We start from the raw sequence: 7,639 nt of genomic DNA on the forward strand, positions 1-7,639 counted from the left end.
GGTCAGGCTGGCCTCTGAACCGTCTCCAATACCGTGCAGGTCAACGTCCATTTGTATGCTTATATATGCAGAAGGCGGTCACACAGTCAAACATCAACACAGGGTCGTGGGTTCGAATCCCGGTATTTGTGTGCCTGTGGTCAGTGTTCTGTAACTGGTTGTTCTCCAAGCAGATGTGGGGAGGGAAGGTCGTCAAACAACTTCCCAGTTAGCCAATGGACACGGCTTGGTCGATTGGATACTGCCTTGCCACCGTAGGATCTGCTTGGAGATAACTCTAAGCTGACAATGCCGGTATCCGGTCCAGTTTGATCGGTCAGTGACCGTGTGACATGCGGCCAGGGTGTTTACACGTGTTTTTAGCGACCGTCTATGGGCGTTGGTCACGACATGTTTGTCGTCCATTCAAACCCAGGCCGGTGCGCACTACGCAACACAGACAGAATAAACACTGTTGTATGACTCATCAACGGACGAATGCTCGTATTGTATGACGTACAGAGTTGATTCGCCATGCACAAACAGGTGTGAGATTTTAACGTTGGTACCCCGCCCTTTGAAGCTATACTAGACTTCCTGAATGACAACAGTGCTTTCTGTCATTCTCACACACACACACCACTGACCGCATGTGCGAAAACAATTCTGCATAAAAGTTCCCGTCAACAGTATTCTAACAGCGTTTGTTTTACACAATATAGACACACGGGACAGAGAAATAGAAGGATAAAGGCTACATCTTATCATTTCCTGGCGTGGCTCTGAATAAGAAACCACTGACCGCATGTGCGAAAACAATTCTACTCTGCGTACCACAAAGATCTAGATATACCACAAGAATGAGGAAGTCTTCGGGCATTTCCTGGTCGGTTCATCTACTACATGATTCAGTCCCAAGTAGACAAATGTACAGCATATTTCCTGATGACTCAGTAAATAGCAATAAAGATTACATCAGCCAGTAGGCATTATCACCAGGATCTGCAAATATTTGGGTCCAGAAGTCAACAACTGGCCAAAACAACTAGAAATCGAAGAGTACCTAATTCCTAAAGCTACCTGCATGAAAGTTTCTTCAAAAGTATCCTAACAGCGTTTGTTTCACACAATATAGACACACACTTTCAAGAATAAAAAAACACACATACAATCTTCTGTGTTACGAATAAAAATGAAGACTGTGCCATTTATTGATCTTTAGAGTAAATTACTCTTGTTGATTTAGAGAAAAAACAAAGAAAATATATTTATGTTTAGTATTAGAACATAGAAAGAAATTGGCACGAATGCATTGACAGTATATACATAGCCCCCCTCCCTAATTAAGTACGATGTTATCACTAAATTGTTTACCTGGCGACGATCAATTATGAAATCATGTGACATGTTGACTCAACCGTTTTATCTTTCTGGACAATAGAAGTCACCACAGCCGGCTCATCTTCAATCGGGGATCGTTTCATCATTTATATGTTCTGAATGCTCAGTATTGCTATGGAGAAAGAAAAGTGTTCTTTTCCTATAAATGTAGGGAACAATCTGGGGTCAGCTTGTCAAGGTCAACTTGTCAAAGTCATTGAATGATGCAACACTCACTCTCTGACTGGCTTTCGTTCTTTTTAGTGTCAGACACAACATAGAAAAGTGCAAAAACAATTCGCCAAACATATTTTGTTGAGATAAAACATTTCATATGAAGGCGTACTTAATTTCCTATGTTATCTTGTTTATGGTGGTTGAAGTAGTTAGTATTAGCAGTTAGTCACTATTTGTGAGTAACCAAGTACTGTAAATTTGGAATTTCAATACGGTGCAGTGTCAGATCTCGAAATAGGGTCTGACTGCAAAGTATGTGTTCTTAGAAACGCATCAAAACGGCACAGGTGTTTCTCCACACCTGCTTCTAACTGGTATAGGAACTGTACAATATTCCACAAAAACAACTTAACTAGTTTTACCACTTTGATGATCCTAAACTATTTCCTTCTCTAGTGTTTTACTTTTTACAGTTACGGAGACAAAAACAGTGATTACCGATTGCAAGTGGTTTAATTGTAGTCCCCTTTTTGGGAGGAGCTTGGCACAAATTATCTTGACTGTGTACCCGGCAAACCGCCTTAGGGCGTCACACAACCGTAGTGTGATAAGGAATCAAGCTAACAACTGGTCTTGCCATGTGGTTAAATTTGGCTCTAGCTTGGGTCTGGGTTGGGCTCAAACTGACTTTTAATCACACTCTATGGCGTATTCTTTAACCCTTACCCCACACTGGGGCGAATCCTAACTAATTGATATGATCAAGGACATTATACACGGATAATGTCCTTGATATGATCAGCATACTAGTATGTGGCCGATTCTTGAATGTGCTGAAGGTGTAGCCCAACAGGAATGTTGGCTTTTTGATAATAGATATCATTATTGGCACGATACTTCAGTATCATGTCAATATGTCAGTTACACCACAGAGACTGTTTTGTAGTGGTCGCCTACATCTATGATAGAAAATTGAATACAATAAATAGTAATATCTTAACGTTTGTTAGTGGTACGTCACTTCTTGCGTCTAGGACAAAATCGTACATATGAGATTGCATTCATGTACAATCTTTAGCTCAACTTCTAGTATCTACATATACAATTTCTAGCATATCTATCAGTATATCATATACAATTTTTAGTATGGAAAAATCATACAGTATACTGGTATATCCTATACACGTGGGTAAATTCATGTAGAGAGCTTAAAGGTCATAGGTTGCTTATTCTGTTGCAATACCAACTCGTTATCATTTGAAACGAGCTCCGCTGATTGGGCCACGTGATATGAGGCGGTTGGATTTTGCCCGCCAAAAATACATATACTTACCTGTGTATCAGACTGTGCCATTGCGTCAAGTGGGGGGATGTCTAAAATATATGTGGTATTTATACACAAACATCATAATATCATTCAATGTGTGCATTATTTGTGTATTTGTGTGTGCATGAGAAATTGATTAATGCATGGCGATTATGGAAATAAAGAAAAGAAGAAGGTGGTAAAGTTGAAAATGCCCCCCTCTGAACACTTGTAGTCGTCCAACGTTATGATGAGCTCATCTGTCTGACATCCAGTCCCATTGCTCCCAGCGACTTGTGTGGAACACGACTCGTCACCTACTCTCTCTTCCGAAATCTACCGGGAAAACACCAAAAAACACGCCAAAATGTTCAACAAGGTAAGCAAAACGTTCACTTCTGCACTTTATTTTCATGTAGAACCGTTGTTTTTGAGGTTTTTATAGGGAAAAGTGTATTTTAGTGGCACCTGGTGGGGCGCCCAGGTTGCCAGGTGTGTTAGGGGAAGCGTGCGGCTTTGTTCTCGCCGTGACGGATATACGTGGCACGGCTTACTGCACAACACTTGAGCACCTTTATAATGTGTCTGGACTTCTTTTTCTCAACGTAAAGCCCACTCTCAAGCCTCGGCATTCGCAATTTTAAAATTTTGAACCCAAAAACCGTTGCTAAACGGTTCACACGTGCGTATTGAGGAAACGAATTTGAAATTTAAGATAAATCAGGAACTGGGATTGAAAATAAATTTCAACTTCAGCACAACCGCCTTAGCTTTCACCTCTGATTCAAAAGTACAACTAGTTCAACTGGAAATAAATTGACCTGTTGAATCTTTTCCCCGCTTGAAGTTTCACGACCGCACGCGCTCAGAAAACGACCAAGCGGCCGCGTGCCATTTGAAGCGTGGAGAACCCAACGGTAAATATCTAGACCAATAATTTGAGTGACACGTCGGTAAAGCTTGAGCTAATTTTCTCCACCAAACATCCAAAATCATCACCGCGCAATCCTATCGGCAATGTTTGGCTGCTTAGTAACCTCTAGATGGTTCCAATTTTGATTCTTATCTTCGTAATCATGTTGGCCGAGCACCTGCCACACCCAAGGTAAAAACGTGATAGAAGGCTAGTTGACAGGCTTTACATCTTTGCATGCATTATTAGGTTTACAGGTTGCCACTTTACTCGTAAAAACGACCACAGAATAGTACAGAGTCCGTGCATGATACTTTGATTTGTAATGGGAAATTTAAACGTCGTGTGGGTCTAGCCTACTTGAATTTTTCCGGCCGTATATCATGAAAATGAATGCGGACGGAAGTTGACTGAGTCATAGCATGCAAACAAAGGCCGGTCCGTGCGCAGGTAGTGCCCGCAGGATTAGCGCACCTGGACACGGTCTTACCTGGCGAGAGTTGGCGCCAACGTGTCCTTATGTATACCCCAGGGACTGCCGTTAAGCCCTGGTGAACTTAAGAGAGTTTTCTACCAGACTAAAAACTGTAAAATTTAGCCAACTAGAGAGAATAATAAGACAGATGAGTTTAGCTACCGCAGAGTTCATTTGCTCACGAGGACTGCCTCTCCTGGCTAAGTATTCTAACCTTTTTTTGCCGATTCTACGATCTGTAACCCCGTAGGAAGGCCTGATAGAGGCTACAACATTCCCAAAAAATTCCACGCACACCTGTTAACACATGAGTAAGCGCACCGGTGAGAACTCTTACTTTTGGCGCCACAAGTACGCACGTACAAAAGGAATATTGTACCCACACACACTTCGCTCCAGGCTATATTTCCTTGCGTGCACACACTTTTAGGCGGCATGTATTGATTAATCAGGCATGTAACGTAGTTTCAGACGGAACGTAAACAGTAGAGAGATGTTTGCACTAGACAGTGGCAGGCCTGCCCGCTTCATCAGTCACACAGTACCGGGGCTCAAACAACAGAACACGGGATTAACCTTTTTGGCAGAAAAGAATCGAACTAGTTGAACGAATTGAGTCGCATATGCGTGTACCTGCAAGATCGCGCTTAAGTCAGAGGCTACCCTTGGAGTGTACCAGTATCATTGAAAAAGGAACAGGAAATGGTTTCTAAATTAATAAACTCGGGTTAATTTTTATCGACATTATCGAAATTGCTAGATATCATGATCTTTTTTCTAAATAGTTAAACATTGTTGGCTATTGTATTAAAATCGTATGAAATTCCCCGGATCGGACAAAACCGCCATACACACCCTCAGCATCCCCAGGGCATACCAGGTGTTCGTGTGCGGACAATAAGGCTGTGTTGCCATGGAGACGGCCCCGGTGTTGAGCCACAGTTTCCATGGCGGGAAATCCTCCCTTCATCCTTACCTACCAGAGCGTCCTTGATTCGTCCATGCGTGAACCTGCAAACGCCTTAAACAAAGATCACAAAGAGAACTCTGGGTTTTCTTTGCTATTTACTGTCTATCTTTTGCTAATACTTAATATGACAACTTTTTTTAGAATATATTTTGGGCATTAAAAAACGACTGCCTTCAGATAAAAGTACATAATCAGCAAAGAAAGGAAGTGAAAAACAAGAGAACTGTCGATGCAAAAAAAAACAAGCTTTCAGAAGCACGTTTTGCCTTAAGGCAGAATAATTTGGAGCAAACAGGACCACATGCTTGGTTATCGGTATGTCTGGCCTTAGGGTGGAAAGATTCTTACAACCTATTTGGATTCACGGTATTAGTGTTACATACAAAATGGTCCATTCTTCTTTAAAAACTGAAGCAAGAAGACAACAGATTCCCAAGAAGTGTGGCTTGGTGTAAGGATCAGCTCATTACTAGTATTAGTCATAACACTTAATTTATTTGTTGAAAACAGCCATGTAGGCACACCCCACATTGTGATAACATCAGTTAGTCATACAGTATGTATAGCGAAGACACAAATACTGCTGTATCCAGTCATGTGTGTGTAAGTGTTCCTCTTTTTGTTCCTTTTTCTTCACCATACCCTACCCTTGGGGGGATGACATTTGAAAGAATGATTCAACAGTCTATTTGGAGGAACTGAATAATATATGAGTGATGTGGTCAGAACAAAGGAGACAAGTGTCCACCCAAGGTGCTATATATGTATGGGCTCAGACATTTAAACCTTAGGTCTGGCATCAAGATGCATCTAAGACGATATCCAAGGAATCTTCAAGTGTCAGTCGCCTTGCTTTAGTTCGCAACCTCTTATTCTCTAAGAAATTTGTCCTAAACAAAAGCCAATAATTGGGATACCATAAAGATATTGTAAACAAAATTGCTAAATCAATTTAAGCAGTTTTAAACATTGGGTATAGATGACGTCTTATTTATCTTGCAATTAACACATTTAGATTAAAGGAAGATTCTCAAATTGCACCATTCCATACCTCAGAATTGCTCTGACTTAGTTACTATCATTGTGGCAATTTTACCACTGGGATTTGTTGGTAATTAGGAAAAAGGTTCGTAGTTCCCTTATCTAAAGAATGTCCACCTCTCGTGAACAATAGAATCACGCACGTAGCTTGTTCAGAGTGTCCCAGAGGAACGTAAGATTACCTGTATCGACTCAGGTGAAAAGATCGCTGTAGTAGTGATATTGGCAGATTCCTCCCATGAGAATTACAATGACGTCATTTGCAAACGACAAAATTAGATGGCAAATAAAATGCCCAGGAAGGGTATACGTAGAAAGCGGTCAGTCATACACAACTAGCTAGCATCCGTCTTTCTGTCATTGGATGGAATTTTGCTGCTTATGACGAACAAAAATTTTGCCCAATCCATCCTCTTGGACGGACAAAAATCAGTGTGTAAAGATATCTAAAGAGATGTCATTAAACTGCATCAGCCAAATTTCATTCTCAAAATGCAGGAAATAACATTTCAGAGGGTCAAGATTTCACAATTTTCCTGGGGGACCCTCTAGGATTGTCACGCCATAGATGTTCCACTGTTATGTCAAACAAAATTGAGACGACAGAAAAAATTCAGGCTGGCCTGAACACTCTCATACATCTGCTTGGTGAGAAGTTGAAGAAACATGAGAACTTCAAATCATGCGAACAATCGGGGTCAGGTGCATTCAGCGTGCAATGTATGAACAGCGACAAAAGCAAGTTCTTAAAAGGTTTCAGTGTACCGTATCATGTCGTACATAATGTATTGGTGGTGGTGAAGCGAAGAACACTAAGCTTTTTGTCACGAGCCAAAACGGTAGAATGGAATACAAGTGTCGGGGTGTGGCATGGGTCAGGTTTCATCAGATTTCTTACAAGCAGTTAGGCAGTGTCTTGAAAAAAGGATTTTCTACTAAGACGAGGACAAAGCTGCTACCTAAACAGATGAATCCAACTTTTGTAGCCATGAATTTATCTGGTTTTCTCTTATAACTTCTTAACAATATTACAGCAGATGCAAGACTTTGTCAAATCAAGGAAGTATACAGAAATCTTCAGATCATCTGGTGTTACCTAGAGGCAGAATGAGGTGTCCAATAAGGAAATGAAACGAGGAAATGGTGAAGCAGGCAGGCAACAAAAATCGAAGACACTTTATACAAACCCTAATGTTACATGCCCTCCCACACAATTATCCACACTTCCCCTTTCCTGTCAACACAAAGGCACATGCAGTACATACATTGTACTTGCATTGCCATACTTCAATATACTCGTATAGCCCACTTTGAAGCACTTGCTTGAGCTTATTCATGAAATATCATGCAAAAGCATAAATTACGGTACCATAATATATTGCCCAAATTAACTACAGC

Source organism: Branchiostoma belcheri, unplaced genomic scaffold (genome assembly GCF_001625305.1).
Source record: "Branchiostoma belcheri isolate BF01 breed outbred unplaced genomic scaffold, Haploidv18h27 scaffold125, whole genome shotgun sequence".
Classification (NCBI taxonomy): Eukaryota; Metazoa; Chordata; class Leptocardii; order Amphioxiformes; family Branchiostomatidae; genus Branchiostoma; species Branchiostoma belcheri.